The 18,924-nt window shown below is 37.5% G+C and overlaps 2 non-coding genes across 2 annotated transcripts; both read left to right on the forward strand.

The window, feature by feature from the left end:
* Nucleotides 1–928: 928 nt before the first annotated feature.
* Nucleotides 929–1,035, forward strand: LOC141676355 (small nucleolar RNA R71). The gene has a single exon (XR_012556951.1). It is a non-coding gene; the product is annotated as a small nucleolar RNA R71 (small nucleolar RNA).
* Nucleotides 1,036–14,727: 13,692 nt separating this feature from the next.
* Nucleotides 14,728–14,834, forward strand: LOC141676280 (small nucleolar RNA R71). Its single transcript, XR_012556878.1, has one exon. It is a non-coding gene; the product is annotated as a small nucleolar RNA R71 (small nucleolar RNA).
* The last annotated feature ends 4,090 nt before the right edge of the window (nt 14,835–18,924 follow it).

Here is an 18,924-nt window from a genome sequence, read left to right on the forward strand (position 1 = left end):
CTTAGGAAAGGGAGGGGGAGGATATATCTGCTTCTCCCCTGTATTACCCCCAGGAGGAGTGTGTTCAACAGTTGTATTCCTTGGTTCCACTTCTGCTTCCTTCTGTACTTCTTCTTCAGCCACATCTTCTTCTTCCGAAAATTGAGATTTTTCGGGATGTGCAACCTTCCCAGACCTCAATATAATTGCCTTAACCCGCTCCTTAGCTTCCCTCTTTCCTGGTACTTCAGTGTCACTAGGGAGTGTACCAGGTTGACGATTTAGCAAGGCATTGGTAATTTGTCCAATTTGATTTTCCAAGGTCTTAATAGAAATCGCTTGACTCTTACACATGAGCCTCATCTCCTCCAATTCAGATTTTTCATTAGACTGTTGCAGCTGAAGTTGTTGTATTGGTGCATATTACGGTTGCTGAAAACCAGGAGGGTTGTACTGCTTTGCTAAATACTGTTGATAAGGCCGTGGAACCGCATTCTGAGAATTGCTCCAGCTGAAGTTAGGATGATTGCGGTTGTTAGGATGATAGGTGGCTGGCACAGGTTGCTGCGACCTCTGAAAGTTGCTCACAAACTGAGCTGATTCACTAGAAATAGCATATTGCTCCATCTCATGGGAACCAGCACAAAGCTCACAGACACTAGAGATCTGATTAACTCCATAATTAGGCAAAGAATCCACCTTCATCGTCAAAGCTTTAAGCTGAGCAGTTATAGCAGTAGCTGCATCTAACTCCAGAATTCGTGCTACCTTACCCTGAGATAGTCTCTGAGTAGAATTTTGGTATTCATTCGCAGCCATCAGTTCAATCAATTCATAAGCTTCATCGTAGCTTTTATCCCACAAGGCTCCTCATGATGCTGCATCAAGCATGGGTCTAGAAGTAGCACCCAAAATATTGTAGAAGCAGTTAATAATCATCCTATCAGGCATCCCATGGTGAGGAAACTTTCTAAGCATCTCCTTTTAGCGATCCCAAGCCTCACATAAAGATTCTCCAGATTGCTGAGCAAATTGAGTAAGTGCGTTTCTGATTGCCGCAGTCTTCGCTATAAGAAAGAATTTAGTTAAAAACTTTTGAGTAAGATCCTCCCATTTGGTGATAGACCCTGGTGGTAGAGAATATAACCATCACTTAGCTTTATCCCGCAGAGAGAATGCAAAAAGCCTCAACTTAATAGCATCTTCAGAAACTCCATTGAACTTGAAAGTGTCGCAGATCTCGATGAAATCTCTGATGTGCATGTTGGGTTCTTCTATCGGAGAAACCTCAATCTGAACTGAGTTCTGTATCATCTGAATCGTGCTCGACTTGATCTCAAAGGTATTAGCAGAGATGGCTGGTCGGACAATTATAGATTGAATATCATTAATCTTCGGTTGAGTAATCCATCAAAGCCTTCGGATTTGCTTCTGGTTCTCCCATTGCAATAAGTGCTTCTTCTTTAACTTTCTCCTCGACTACAACTACTTCCTCAGTTTGATCCAGTGTTCTCTTACGAGACCGAGAACGCATATGCATGCACACTCGCTAGAGTACCTGAAACACGATAAGGAATTTAGTAAGTAATAATGTCCAACTCAATGAACTTTAACGACCACTAATGACAAACGCATAAACTAAAAATTAACCACGAGTCCCCGGCAGCGGCGCCAAAATCTTGTTAGGGCTAGAACACGCGCTAATATTCACGTAATTATACGTGATCACAAGTAATATAGAATTAATTCTAGTTCGTTCCCACAAAGACTAGTTTAAGTTAATTTTAATAAATGTACTTATGCAACAATGGTATAGTTATTATCCAATGCTAAGACGAATAACAAATAGAGATTTTTAACTAAAATTGACTAAGAGATTATAATAAGGAATATTAACTAAGAGAATTAAAGAGAGTTGAATACTATATAATACAAACATGGGATTCTAACTTCATTAAATACTTCATTAAATAGCCTTTTCGTTCTTTACCTTAGCATGCAATGGTGATGACACTAATTAGATAATACGGAACTGATAAATGCCAACTTTTATAGCATGAATACCATACTACCAGATATCCACAAAAGAGATAGAAGCTGAATAGACACCAATTATATTGAGACCCTATATGTCTATATAATTTGACAACATAACGGTTTAACGCATAAGTTATCTATCATGATTATATAGGGCACATAAGATGGTTAGAATTACCCATGAATCATGCATATTAAATACATGAACCTATGCTAGCATGCCATGTTCTAAACCCCTAAATTCACTTTCACTTCATTAGAGATTAACACACTATCTTATAAGTTTGAGACGCTCATAAGATAAATAAGCACAACTAATACTAGGTTATCATACAACCACCACACACTAAGGCATCGAAACACATTAACTAAAGAAATTCATAAATAAATCCACTATAACCCCACGATAATGAGTAGCCCATAATCAGACTCATCATCAATGTGGATTCCGATATAAGCATGGTATAATAAACGTAGTCTTTATACTAAATAAATAATGAACAAGTATGAAACAAGAGTATAGGTTCATAAGCAAGAAAATAACATCTTAATTACAACTTAAAACAAAGAATTACAAGATTAAACTAGATCATCTTCGCCTTGGTTGAATTGTGCTCTACGGACTTCTTACACCTTCTCCTTAAGCTCTGGTACGTCTTGTTATCAAAAACGAACATAAGTTATGTTTATATAGCATCCCATGCAGATTAGAAGTCTTCTGGATCAAAATCAGAGTAGAAACATGATTCTTTGAATTCGATCCGGCACGGCCGCGCGCTTCATTAGCGCGGGCGCGCTGTACTTCTGCAATCCTTGCGCGGCCGCGCGCTGGCTCTCTGGAAAAATTTCTGACTTCTTCTTTTCTTGCTGGTTGAGTTGATCTTTTCACGAGCTTTTATTCTAGACCATCCTTACACCATATTAGCATCAAAACAATGCCAAATCACCCGAATTCCTGATAAATGCCTGAAATGCAAAATACTACAAAAACACGTTAAAAACACCAACAACTTGAGTACAAAACACCAATTCAAAACTTTACGGAGCGCTATAACATGACATAAATGCCACTCAATAACAACTCAACTTATAAACCAGAAACGTGTGTGTGTGTGCAAAGGCTTACAGATATACTATTGCAACTAGATCAGTGATCATGACTTACTACTCATGAAGGCAATCTCAAGGTTATAAATAGAATAAAAGCTAAACTCAAAATGATTGAAAACACTTCAATTCTTATATAGGAGTTATTAAATGGATTCATGCTTTTATTCATAACATTAAAATAACAAAACTATGCTTATTTGATCGTGCAATGAGTTAGGTCCACAAAAGACACATACAATAATACCCATGTAGCGAGCATTAGGAAGTGGATCCCAGACTATAAAAGCCTTAGGTCACTAGGCACAAAGTACCCTAAGAACTTAATAACTCGAGTACTAAAAAGCCCACTCGTGATCAATTATGCATAAACACATTTTTTTTTCTTTCTTTTTTGTTTTTTTTTCACATGATTTCTGAACGAGTGCGTTTCGCTCCATCTCGCTCAACCCTAGACTACTCATTAAAAATAAGCCGGCTACTAGCCATTTGACATTTATCCATAACAATTAGCAATGAAATCCAATTTTTTTTCCAATTTCTAAATTTCCATGTTATTTTATCATTAAGAGAATATCCTAAATTAATATATACAAGTGACTAAACCTCAACAAACAAATAAACCTCGACCATGATCTAGCACTCAAGCAACCTATAAGACTTAGTGAAATTTATTGCTTCTAGTACGCAAATCAACTTAATAAGACTTAAAATCACTAAACATGACCTCACCACACTTGCATCAATGTCACAAATCAATTGGAAAAATTAACTAAAGGATCATGTTATAATGCAAATGCATGAAACTATATGCACCATACTAATAACAAATATGCAACATACTAATAACAATCATAAAAACAAAATAAAATAAAATAAAACTACATGATAAATATGCAACTATATGGACTAAACTATCATAAATATGCAAACTATATAAGACACACACAAACATATATTCCTTAACTACTACACCCAAACTTAAAATATTCACTGTCCTTAGTGAATGTAATAATAAGGAACCAGGCATACCTACTCAGAATCAGGGTCATCACCCTCATGTGATAGAGTCTCAGGAGTGTCTGGAGGCGGGTACACAGAGTCCTCACCGAATACTGGCCACTGGATATCAACTCATGTGGCTTTGAATGCAGTCCCCAACGCTTGAGTGAGGTCATGTGCGAACCGACTATGGATGTCATGCATCATATCTATCCTCCTCATCCAGGGCCTATACTGCGCTGAACTCATACCAGCACTGCCCTATGTTTCCTCCTACTACTGTTGCTGTTATGACCATAAAGGACCAGCCTCTCCCAACTCAGCTCTCCAAGCTGCTCTGCTCGCCTGAGTTGTCCCACCTGCATATGCCTGAGGTGCTGGACGTCCACCTGGAAAATGGTCATAAGAATATCCAAGCCCCTTTGGATCAGGCTTACCACCATACCACTCCTGCATACTTAATAATGTCGAACTATCAATCGGGGCACTAGGAAGCTGCCGCTGCTCGTGTGCGGGCCAATGAACTCCAACCGCCACACACAGCTTCGTCACAATGGATGTAACACCCCCAAATCCGGGGTCGGGGATTCGGGTTGTCATGAGTTCCATTTCCCTTAATAATACTTAACCTTAACAATCAACCAACTGCTGCGTATTGTGACCCCACAATATATACACACACACATAAGTTATAGTCTCAGAGATTAATATCAAAAATAACACAAGTCATTTTATTCCACAATTATAAACCATTTCACCTCAAAAGGGTTTCTGAATAATTTACATATTCTTTGCCATTATTACAATTCATAATATACATAAGTCTGGTTCATCAATAGTTGAAAGCCTAGCCTAGTGGTAGTTCCTACCTCAGCTACGGCGGCATCAACGCTTCCAGAAAACTGCGGAACGTTTCCTAACCGCTTGCGAATTGGAAGCTTGGTCCTGTTCATCTTTTCTATCTGTTGTTGTGTGATGAAAGAAGAAAGCAAGGGTGAGCAACAAGCCCACCGAAATAATATGTATAATGATTAACAATATATGAGCATTCTCATAGTACTCATGAAAGTCTTGGTCAAGAAGAAATGAACCAAGTTGATATCTTAACGCGATAAGTCACAAAATATTCAGTATATATATACATATATACTACTCAAAATCTTTAAAATCCTCTAACATGTATAATGTACACAGAGTTCCAGTTTATAACTGTATAAAAATATCGTTGCAAGGTGATCTCATATATCTAACCTTGTCTCAACGTTTTTCTGAAAATCTTTGACATGCATAAGATAATCATTTACTAGATATAAGTTCAAAAGATGAAGTTACAAGATACTCCAATATACTTATATCTTTTTCGAATACTACTTGAACTACCACCGTTCAAGTTATAATTAGTTTCAAAAGTTCATCACACTGATGAGACTACAAGAAAAGACTTGGATAGATTCAATCTTTGAAATATCATTATAAATAATGAAGTTACGAGATACTCCATTAAGTCCCGATATATATACACCTATATATATATACATTTCATACACTCCTTGAAAACCTCTGTTATGAAAATTATAAACAGAGTTGCAATATCCAATGAATTTGGAAAGGAGAAAACCTTGGCATAAACCTGATATCTTGCTTATCAGGCAAAGATACCAATAAGTAACCTTTTCTACTAGTAGATGGACGAATTCCCCACTGGTCATCACCCTGGCCGCAATAGGACCTTATGCTGGACTGCCACTCAGCCACTTACGCATTTGATCGACTCCCACTGAGCCACTTACACTTTATGGACGCCCACTGAGCCCATGTTGCTTATGCCGACTCAAATAGATGAACTTACTTCCCGAACGATGGGCAAGTAATCAAGATGTTTTCTCAAAACAGCAACCTCGTTGCGAATGTAAAATACACCACTGAGCCGGATCCCTCAGGTTTTGAGCGAGTATTTAAATCCCCTTCGAAAGGAAGATCTTAAATATAAAAATGAGTTTTGGGATCCGCTCTAACTTTTAAAAATCATTTTGAAGACTCGAAAACATTTTTTAAGAATGTTTGGAGTAATACTGATTTAATGAAATAAATCAGTCCCGATATATTAGAAAATATCTGAATATTATTATTTAAATAATATTCCCATAAGGATAATCTTTATAAAAATAATTGAAGTAGAAGTTTTAAAACTCATACTTGAAATGAATAATAAATAACCAAAGATATACTTATACGAAAATACGATCTTTATTTGAATAATCGAAAATAAGTTTGATTATCGAAATATTATTCTTTAATAAAATAAAGAATATTATTTAGTAAATAATCGGAGTCACAAGTCCTCGAATGAATATTCAAAATAATATTCATTAAATAGAATAAACAGAGTCATAAGTCCTCGAATGAATATTCAAAGTAATATTCATTAAATAAAACAAAGGGAGTCATAAGTCCTCGAATGAATATTCAAACTAATATTCATTAATTAAAATAAAGTTATCGAATAAACCTTATTCAATTAATAGTTTTGAAAACTATTCATATATATATATATATATATATATTATACTCGGGAACATCGACTCCCGGTTAGAAAAATGTTCACCTTTGGGTCCCCTATACTAAGGGTATACGCAACTACTGCTTATCTCTAGCATAGGTATTATGCAACTTATAAGCAATTAAATCAACAATTAGATATCAAGATTACGAAACAGACATGCATATATACCATATCAGCATGCTCCAATATATCGCAAAATTTGCTAATAACAATCATGCACTTATCACAAGATAATGCATATACATATATTTACATCACAACAACAGTATAACGGGTAGAAAACTTGCCTGAGCGACTGGGGGTGGTAAAAGTCCTGGGATGAGTCTGGTAACCTATAAACAACATATAAGTTAGAATTAAACCAAAGTCGCTTATAAATCTATACTTTAACCAATTAGATCCTAACGTTCGCTTTTGCGCTTAACGATTCACTTAAGTCGCTCAAGTACCCTCGGCTCCACCATTTTTAATAAATTAACCATTAAGAGTTTTAAGGCGATTCTTTCGCGAGTACCCTACCAACTGCCTAGTCCACTTTACATAATTGTTTAATACCCCAATTAGTCATTTAAGGTCCTTAACCAAGGTTTCAAAGTAAGGCGAGGGGTAAAGGTTCGTTCGCGAAACACCGTTACTTAAAATGGTCGTTTCTCCTAAACCGTACATCGGATTCAAGCGAGCCACATATCAAAACGAAGCTCGTAACATGAACTATCTAATCATGTCATTGGTCAAAACCTAACAGTGAGTTCACGGGTCCTGATGTTAAGAACAAAAACAGTCTAAAGTAAATCGGGCATTACGACGGCTATGTTTACGCGATTACCAAATTTTATCCTACTCCAAATCAACCACAAATCAACCACAAATCAACCACAAATCAACCATACAACCAAACTCCATCCATAAAATACTACAACAGCCCCAATACCTCAAGTTCTCCAATTTATATTATTCTCAAACATGAACTAAAACTATACTTAAGTTCATTAAACAATAATCTAAGATTTACAACTCCAAACTCATTACAAAACCAACCACACTCTAAGTCTACAAGAATCATGCTTCTCATGAACCATACCAAACACAAAAACTCTAAATATACAAAAGTAGGGCTAGGGTATGAGAATATACCTTCCTTGGTGAGTAAAAGTAACTAAGGAGCTTGGAATCACCCTTGAAAGTCCTTACCAAAGCTTAATCTAACCAAAAACACAAGATCAAACAATTTAAATTTCTTGAAAACACTATTCACTCTCTTCTTAAATGATTTATTGAAAGAGATTGTGAAGGAATTTGGAGCTTAAACTCTTAGGATAGCTATAACTAATCATAAGAAACCTTGGATAATTACCTTGCAATTTAACAATGCTTGGATCTTGGATTTTGGATTTTCTTCTTTGAAAAAAAGAAGAAGCCGAGAGCTTCTTGATGGAAATGAAGTGTTTTGTGTTTTTTGATGTTATGATTTGTTTTTGGCTTGGTTGATCCACTTTGTTTATTAATTAGATTATTACCATGGTAAATTTTGTGTGGTTCACAATCAACCAACAACACACTTCTTTTTGTCATGCTTAGGTCATCATTCTTATGTCATCTTCCCATGCTTGTCCTCTTCTTATTGGTTTGATGACATCATCATCCCTAACCTCCTTGATTAACTCCTAATTGCTTGCCTAATGATCGCTGATCTGTTATACGGTTCGCTTAACTTTCGTTCTCGTTTGAGGGATCATACCCGGGATCTTATTACATGGGTTTCCTTAACCTTTCTCAATACATTATATTCCTTTTTATGATCCTCTCTTATAATCCTTGAATTTAAATATTTTTTTATCCTGTTACCTTATACTCAATTCTTTCGGTATCGGGTGGATTTTCGGGGAAAATCAAAGTGTTCGAATTTGGATTCTGACGATCTTTATATACACTTATATACCATGTAGAGTACTAATAAGATCTCAGAATAACAATAGAAGAACCCCTACATAGTGTGGCATGAAAAGTTTTCTTATTCAGCATAATCAGCAAAAACACTATTCATAAGGGTTACAAAAAGTTCAAAATTTTGGGGTTATTACAATGGACGCATAGGGAGTGGAACCCTTAGTACTGCCTCGCAGAAACCTCAAGATACCCTGATAAATCACCATCTCGAGATCTACATAATCTCCCTCAAGAATGCCCCACAATAACTGTGCACGCTCCAGAGTAACGTCATGCATGTGAGAAGATGGCATGATGTTGGCATAAATAAAAGAATTTCATGCACGTGCAAACCTGTTCATACACGAGGCCGGGAAAGTGGCATACTCGTTCGTGCACTTCTTGAACTTCCAATTAGTCTTTGACACACACAACGTAGCAACGATTAAATCCAAGTCAAAATCATCACCGGTCTTCGCATTCCAATCCTCCTACTCCGGCTGTCTCTCGGGCTGATTTATCACCCTATGAATAACCTCTGCACTGTAATCCACAGTCAACCCCCTCACCACAGTAAAATTGTTATTGTCCGCCTTTGCATTCGCGTAAAACTCGCGAACCACACTCATAGGTACCGCAACGGGTTCCTCACAAAAAACAATCCACCCCATCTCCATAATCATCTCCAACAACTTACCATCCCTTCCCTATGGAATAAAACCTTGCTCCTTGGCTATGCACTTCGAAAACAGCCTCGCATACTCCGCCTCATCCTCCAGAGTTGAAAACCTAGGCCTCACACCACCCACACTCGAAGAATCGATAGTGGTGCTGCTAACTTGGGTTCGTTGTCTTTTAGGTGCCATTGAAAGTGAATATGTTTGAGAGAATAAAGGTGTATTAGAGAGATTTGTGTGTTGAGAATTTGAGAAGTGATAGAGAAGTTTGTGTATAATTGTGTGTATATATAGGAATTTGGGAGAGAATTAGTTATGGAAAAGAAGTGGGAATTGATTATAGGAATAATGGGAGTAATGGGGGCGATTGAAATTGATTTGGAGAGGGAAATATGGAAGTGGGAGAGTAAAATTCGGTTGGGAATTGATTTGAAGTTCAAATTCCCGATTTTCTGCCTTTATTTTTTTCAGAACCAGGGAGCCAGTGCGGCCGCCTCGCCTGGCAGTGCAGGCGCGCTACACTTATTAAAAAATTAGCGCGGGCGCGCCGTGCTACTGTAGTTGGCATTGAATTTTTTTTCTTTTTCTTATTTTTTTGTGTTTTTCTCCTTGTTTTCTTCTTCCTTTATCTACTAATGTACAACAAACTTGGATTTCCTCCCAAGAAGCGCTTGGTTTACGTCGTTAGCTTGACGTAGAATCCCAAGATCAAGTGGATAACAAAACGGCACTAACCACCTCACGGTTTTCCGTATCCCCATAGTAATGCTTCAACCTTTGTCCATTCACTTTGAACGCTTGGCCTGGATCATTTTCAAAAATCTCCACCGCTACATGTGGAAACACAGGTTTGATAACAAACAGCCCTGGACACCTCAACTTCAACTTTCCAGGAAAAAAGATGGAGATGAGAGTTAAACAAAAGAACTTGTTACCCCGGCACAAATGATTTGAGCACTAGACCCTTATCGTGCCACCTCTTGACTTTCTCCTTATACATTTTGTTGTTCTCATACGTTTGAGACGAAACTCATCGAGTTCATTCAACTGAAGCATCTTCTTCTTACCAGCTCCATCCAAATCAAGGTTTAACTTCTTCAAAGCCCAATATGCTTTGTGCTCGAGCTTCACAAGCAAATGACACCACTTACCATAAACCAACTGAAATGGTGACATACCGAGCGGAGTCTTATATGCTATTCGATACGCCCAAACAGCTTCATCCAGCTTCAAAGACCAATCCTTCCTTAATGGACATACAAATTTCTTTAGGATACGCTTGATCTCTTTGATAGATACATTAGCTTGACATTAGTCTGAGGATAGTAGGCTGTAGCAATGCGATGATTCATATTATATCTTTGCATCATGGCAGTGAACTTGCGATTGCAGAAATGCGATCCCTCGTCACTGGTTATGACTCTTGGCATCCCAAACCTTGTGAATATTTGCTTGTGAAGAAAATTAAGCACTACCTTCACATCATTTGTTGGAAAATCCTTGACTTCAACTCATTTCGACACATAATCAACCGCCAACAAGATATACTGATTATTGCAAGATGAGACAAATGGCCCCACGAAGTCAATTCCCAAAACATCAAAGACCTCCACCTCGAGAAGTACATTAAGAGGTATCCCATCCCTCTTTGACATATTACCAACCCGCTGGCATCGATCCCACTTTAAAATAAATTGATGCGCATCCTTAAACAATGTAGGCCAGAAGAATCACGCTTTAAGAATACGAGCTGCTGACTTTTTTCCACCATAGTGTCCTCCATAAAAAGTCGATGGCAGTCTCACAAGATCCCCCCCCCCCCGTTTCGATGTACGGAATACATCTCCTGATGATTTGGTCAGCTCCTTTCCTAAACAAAAATGGCTCATCCCACATGTACCCCTTCACCTCATGAAGAAACTTCTTCTTTTGAGCAGAAGACAAGTCTGGAGGCATAATACTTCTCACAAGGTAGTTCACAATGTCTGCGAACCACGGTTCTTCTTCTTGCACCCCAAACAACTGCTCATCGGGAAAAAACTCATTAATCAATGTCTTATCCTGTGAAGTTACACTTGGATCTTCTAAACGAGAGAGATGATCAGCGACTTGATTCTCAGTACCTTTCCTGTCCTTGATTTCTAACTCAAATTCCTAAAGTAACAGAACCCATCAAATCAGTCTAGGCTTCGAGTCCTTCTTCGAGACGAGATAGCGAATAGCAGCATGATCAGTGAAAACTGTCACCTTCGTCCCAAGCAAATAAGATCGAAACTTCTCAAAACCGTAGACAATTGCTAAGATTTCTTTTTCAGTAGTAGTATAATTCAGTTGAGCACCATTAAGGGTCTTACTAGCATAGTAGACCATATGAAATATGTTGTTCTTTCTCTGCCCAATAACTGCTCCAACCGCATAGTCACTTGCATCACACATCATCTCCAAAGGCTTATTCCAATCAGGTGCAGTTATGACAGGTGCCGTGATTAAATTCCTCTTTAAGATCTCGAAAGAAGCAAAGCACTCGTCATCAAACTTGAAAGGGACATCTTTCTCTAGAAGATTGCACAAGGGTTTAGAGATTTTTGAGAAGTCCTTGATAAACCACGTATAAAAACCCGCATGACCAAGAAAGCTCCAGACTCCCTTAACAGAAATTGGTGGAGGAATGTTTAAAATGACCCCCACCTTGGCTTTATCCACCTCAAGACCTTTACCAGAGAACTTGTGCCCAAGAATAATGCCCAGACGCACCACAAAGTGATATTTTTCCCAGTTCATAACCAGATTGGTCTCAACACACCTTTTAAGAACGGCGCCAAGATTTTGCAAGCACTCGTCAAAAGAATCATCGAACACAGAGAAATCATCCATGAACACCTCCACATTCTAGCCAATCATATCAGAGAAGATGGCCATCGAGAATCTCTGAAATGTGGATGGTGCTCCACACAACCCAAAAGAAACTCTTCTAAAGGCAAAAGTACCAAATGGACAAGTAAAGGTAGTCTTTTCCTAATCCTATGGAGTGATACAAATCTGAATATAACCCAAATAGCCATCCAGAAGACAGTAGTAATCATTCCCAGCCAATCTGTCAAGCATCTGATCAATAAAATGAAGAGGGAAGTGATCCTTCATCGTGGCTTTGTTCAGCTTCCTGTAATCCATACACACTCTCCACCCTGTGACTGCTCGAGTAGGAATGAGCTCATTATTCTCATTAGCAACAACTGTGATAACTCCTTTCTTCGGCACACACTGAACTGGACTCACCCGAGAACTGTCAGAGTTGGGATAGATGATCCCTTCATCTAGCCACTTAAGAATTTTCTTCTTCACAACTTCTTTCAATATCAGATTAAGCCTTCTCTATTGCTCAACAGTTGGCTTGCTTCCTTCCTCTAACAGAATTTTATGCATGCAATAAGAATGGTTGATTCCCTTGATATCTTCTATAGTCCATCCAATTGCTGATTTGAACTCTCTCAAAATTCTCAAGAGTTTTTCCTCATCACTACCTGAAAGGTCAGATGCAATTATAACACGAAAAGTACATGCATCACCTAAAAAAACATACCTTAAGTGTTCAGGAAATGGTTTTGAGCTCTAATGTAGGAGCTTCCTCAATAGAAGGCTTGAGTCGCCCCTCAGCATTTTTCAGTTCTAACATTCCAAGAGATTCAAAAGGCATATTCAGCCTCCTCTTTTAAGGAGAAGCATTTAAATATTGCAACTGCTCATCACCTTCGTCATCTTCTCTATCTGAATTCCCCAATAAGGCCTTCTCTAAGGCATCAGACCATAGCATTTGATCAAGTTCTGAAGTAACCACAGAATCGACCAACTCCACTTTTAAGCACTCCTCATTTTCAGTCAGGAATTTCATGGTATTGAATACATTAAAAGTCACATCCTGATCCAATACTCGCATGGTAAGCTCGCCCTTTTGCACATCTATCAAGGTTCGGCCAGTAGCCAAAAAAAGGTATTCCCAAGATTATGGGAATTTTCTTATCCTCCTCAAAATCAAGAATTGCGAAGTCTGCAGGAAAGATGATTTTGTCCACTTTGACCAAGACATCCTCTACAATGCCTCGTGGACGTGTAATATAGCGATCGGCCAACTGTAAGGACATATAAGTAGGCTTTGGATTAGGTAAATCCAACTTTTTAAAGATAGACAAGGGCATCAGATTGATGCTAGCTCCCAAATCACATAAACACTTGTCGAATGACAAGTTTCTGATAGTGCAAGGAATAGTGAAGCTTCCAGGATCTTTAATCTTTGGAGGCAACTTCTGTTGCAGCACAGAACTGCACTCATCCTTGAGAGCCACGGTCTCTAAGTCATCAAGCTTCACTTTTCGAGAGAGAATACCTTTAAAAAACTTCGCATAACTAGGCATCTGTTCAAGAGCTTCAATGAAAGGTATATTGATATGAAGTTTCTTGAACACCTCCAGAAACTTCTCAAAATGCTTATCCAAAATTTTCTTCTGCAACCTCGTAGGAAAAGGAGGTTGAGGATAGATCTGTTACTCCCCTGTATTACCCTCAGAAGGAGTGTGTTCCACAGTAGTCTTCATTGGTTCCACTTCTGCTTCCTTCTACACTTCTTCCTTAGCCATAACTTCATCTTCCGAAACCTGAGATTTTTTGGGATTTGCAACCTTTCTAGACCTCAATGTGATTGCCTTAACCTGCTTTTTAGCTTCCTTCTTTCCTGGAACTTCCGTGTAACTAGGTAGTGAGCCAGGTTGACGATTCAACAAGGCATTGGTAATATGCACAATTTGATTCTCTAAAGTCTTGATAGACACCGCTTGGCTCTTGTACATGAGCCTCAACTCCTCCAATTCATATTTTTCATTAGATTGTTGCAGCTGGAGTTTTTGTCTTGGTGTATATCATGGTTGCTGAAAACCAGGAGAATTGTATTGCTTTGATTCATACTGCTGATAAGGCTGTTGAACCGCATTCTGAGTATTGCTCCAGTTGAAGTTAATATGATTACGGTTGCTAGGATGATAGATGGCTGGAACTGGTTGTTGCGACCTCTAAAAGTTGCTCATGAACTGAGCTGATTCACTAGAAATAGCACATTACTCCGTCTCATGGGCACCAGCACAAAGCTCATAAACACTAGTGATCTGATTAACTCCATAATTAGCCAAAGAATCCACCTTCAACGTCAAAGCCTTAAGCTGAGCAGCTATAGCAGTAGTCGCATCTACCTCCAGAATTCCTGCTACCTTGCCTTGAGTTAGTCTTTGAGAAGGATTCTGGTATTCATTAGCATCCATCAGTTCAATCAATTCATTAGCTTCATCGTAGCTTTTAGCCCACAAGGCTCCACCTGATGCAGCATCTAGCATGGGTCTAGAAGTTGCACCCAAACCATTATAGAAGCAGTTAATGATCATCCAGTCAGGCATCCCATGGTGAGGACACTTCATAAGCATCTCCTTATATCACTCCCAAGCCTCACACAAAGACTCTCCAGACTGCTGCGCAAATTGAGTTAGAGCATTCCTGATTGCAGCTGTCTTTGGCATAGGAAAGAACTTAGTAAGGATTTTTCAAGCGAGTTCCTCCCATTTGGTGATAGATCCTGGTGGTAGAGAATATAACCAGCTCTTAGCTTTATCCCTTAGAGAAAACGGGAAAAGCCTTAGCTTAATAGCATCTTCAGTAACATTGTTGAATTTGAAAGTGTCACAGATCTCGATGAAATCTCTAATATGCATGTTGGGGTCTTCCTTTGAGAACCCTCAAACTGAACTGAATTCTGTATTATCTGAATTGTGCTAGCTTTGATTTCAAAAGTGTTAGACACGATGGCTGGTCAGACAATGCTAGATTGAATATCATTGATCTTTGGTTGAGAATAGTCCATCCAAGCCTTTGTATTCGCTTCCGGTTCACCCATTGCAATAAGAGCTTCTTCTCCTTTCTCAACAAAGATTTCTTTTTCAACTTTCTCCTCTGCTTTTTCCAGTGTTCTCTTTCGAAGTTGAGAATGTGTTAGCATACACACTCTCTAGAGTACCTAAAAAAGAAACAAACAATAAGTAAAATATCTGAGTCAATGAAGTTTAACAAACACTGATGTAAAGCACATAAACTAAAAATTAACACCGAGCCCCGGCAGCGGCGCCAAAAACTTGTTAGGATGAAAACATGCGCTAATATTCACGCAAGTATACATGATCGCAAGTAATATAGAATTATTTCTAGTTCATTCCCACAGAGACTAGTTTAGGTTAATTTTAATCAGTGTACTTATGCAACAATGTTATGGTTATTATTCAATGCTAAGATGATCACAATTTGAGATTGTTATAACTACAATTAACTAACATGCAAAATAACTATGAGATTAAAAGGGATTGATCACTATATGACATAAAAATGGGATTCTACCTTCATTAATACTTCATTCAATAGCCTTTTTGTTCTTAACCTTGGCATGCAATGGTGATGACACTAATCAGATAACACGAAACTAGTAAATGCTAACTTTCGTTGTACGAATACCCTACTACCAGACATCCACAAAAGAGATAGAAGCTGAATATACACCAATTATATTGAGACCCTATATGTCTATAGAATTTGACAACATAACGGTTTAATGTGCAAGTTATCTATCATGATTACATAGGGCAAGTAAGATGGTTAAAATTACCTACTACTCATGCATAACAATTACATGAACCTATGCTAGCATGGCAAGTTCTAAATCCCTAAATTCACTTTCGCTTTAATAGAGATTAACACGCTATCTTATAAGTTCGCAAAGCTCATAAGACGAATAAGTCCAACCAATACTAGGTTATCATACAATCACCACACACTAACACTACAAGAAATATGCCCATTTACGACGATCAGCTTGCGACGGAAAAATTTTGCGCACAACTTTATGACGGAACGGTAGAAGTCATTGTAAGCACTTGTGACGGAACAAAACTAACGTCGTAAGTATAGTATTTTATTAATAAACAGGTTCTGAACAATTTAAAGAAAAAGAAAAAAAATTTGTAAAGAGAAACGACGTCATTTTGAATTTTCGACGGAACTGGTTTCCATCGCAAGTTTTATATTTTACTATTTGTTTATAATTTAAATTAAATGAATATAAAGGTTCTTTGCATGTGCAAGAGGAAACGACGACGTTCATACCTAATTTACGACGGAATGGTCGTCATAAATAGATTACGACGGAAATGTGTCGCAAGTTCCCCCACCAACCATAATTAATGTCACCTTCCAATATTTATAGGAGCATTTAAAATAATATTTGTTAAGAAAACTTTCGACGGAATCAGTCGCCGTCGTAAGTAAATCTGTGTAAAATGCTACTGCCTCTTTTTTTTTCTCATTCTTTCCCCTCTTCCTTTTATGCAAAAACACATCATATGTAAAATGACATAACGACTAACTCCGACAACATTCATCAATGTAAGAACTCCATTCTACTCTCATATATTTAATTTGTATGCATGCATCTATGTGATTTAAATTTAAATTCATTACATGTTTAACTTATTATGTGTGCATACATATATAGCTTATTTGTAATTTATTTTTACATTTGTAGATGTCTTATGATACTAGTTGGATCTCCAAATGAACTATTCCCGGTGGTTATGGTTTTACGGAAGAATACATCAAAGGGGTTGATTTTTTTTGAAATTTTCAGGAGAAAATATTAAGGAACCAAATGATCCGAAACTTTTAATTAGATGTCCATGTAATACATGTAAAAATCAACTCATCCAACTCATTCCCGATGTCGAGTTCCACTTATATGCAACCGGTTTTCTTGAAAATTACGCCATGTGGAAATATCATGAAAAAGAGATTGGTTCAAGAAATGAATGATCATGAAGATATGTTTGATGAATTTGAAATGGTGAGAGATGCCTTTAGAGGGGGAGATTTTGGAGATGAAAATAGCAACCACGAGGACCCGAATGAGCAATCATCTAAATTTTTGAACAATATGAATGATGTCGGGGAGCCAATATATCTGGGTAACTTGAAGTACACGCAATTGAAGTTTGTCATAAAATTACTCCATTGGAAGAATAAAAATAAATGTAGTCATAAGGCCTGTGATGAGTTGCTCTTTTTACTAGGAGATGTATTTTTGGAGGGGCATAAGGTCCTATCTAATTATTATGCTATGAAGAAGATGTTCAAGAAGTTGAGCTTGGGATATGAAAAAATACATGCATGTGAGAATGATTGCATGTTGTTCTAGGGTGAAGATAAAGATTTGGAAAATTGTAAGTACTGTAAGTTGAGCCGTTACAAAGATGTGACTAACGGTGGGAGTGATAAAATTCTGAGAAAGATCTTAAGATATTTCAAAATCATTCCTCGTCTACAACATGTGTACATGTCTACTCGCACATCCCAGTATATGAAGTATCACAATAACAGAATTATGACTGAGATATGAGTGTGCCCTATAACGTAGTCTCTCGTGGCGGTCCTATAATTAGGGGTTAAATATCGTTGTAATGGATTATGAATGTTTGTAGGATAATGTTAGGAATATGTGTATTAGTTTGATGATAAGTTAAACAAAACACTTAAGTAGAAATCTAGTGTTTGTAGCCTCAACGGATAAGATCATCTTGGCTATCCGTTGAAGGAGTAGCTTTACTTAGCAATAAGTTTAGTATTGTAGCACATTTCATTCTCTGTATTCAAGCTGCAATTCTTAGATGTTGTAGGAAATTATCAGTCATGTTGACTACTAATGATATGCAAATAGGAGGGTCAACTGTAAATATTTCATGCCTTGTAATTTTGTATAAGTGAAGAAGTATCAACGGATATTGAAGACCTTCAACGGATAAGAAACAAAGCTTCAACGGATGTCTCTAATGCTTCAACGGATAATATCCATCAACGGATAAGTGTTTCAACAGATAAAAGACTTCAACTAATAATGCATCAACGGATAAAAGCTTCAACGGATAAAGCCTCAACGGATAAGGCATCAACGGATGAAAGCTTCAATGGATGCTTAGTTCATTAGCAGTTGATAGTGACAATTCACAAGCTGACAGAGGCACATGGGTTGACAGAGACAAACTGGAATGTGGAAGCCTCTAGGAGGAATCAAGAAAATGCAGCATTTCCATTCTGATGCAAACAAGGAAGTATTCAAAGATCTACAGCCAAGCCTAAATTGCATTTGATAGAGAAATGAAGAAGAAACATGTGAAGAATCTTTTTAATTATATTTTACAGTTTTGTCTTCACTTGTAAACTTGGTGATATATAAACCAAGTAGCAGCTAGTAATTAGATATGAATTTTCAAGAGCTGTTTAGAAATATCCAGAGAGAAAATCATCTAGTTTGTACTAGGAAGCAGCTGTGATTTAATTCTTTGAATCACAGATTTTCTGAAATAACACATCTCTGGTGGAACAACAAATCCACCAGAAAAGTTTTTAAGTTCTTTGTGTTCTTTACATTTGTGTTTGAATATATATCTGTCTGTATCAGCTTCAAGCAATTCACACACATTTGTTCACTTAAATACTTAGCCTTAGAAACTGCTCAAAACTTGAAAAAGTTTTGAGATTTACATTCAACCCCCCTTCTGT

The sequence above is a fragment of the Apium graveolens genome, chromosome 7 (assembly GCF_009905375.1).
Source record: "Apium graveolens cultivar Ventura chromosome 7, ASM990537v1, whole genome shotgun sequence".
In the NCBI taxonomy this organism is placed as follows: domain Eukaryota; kingdom Viridiplantae; phylum Streptophyta; class Magnoliopsida; order Apiales; family Apiaceae; genus Apium; species Apium graveolens.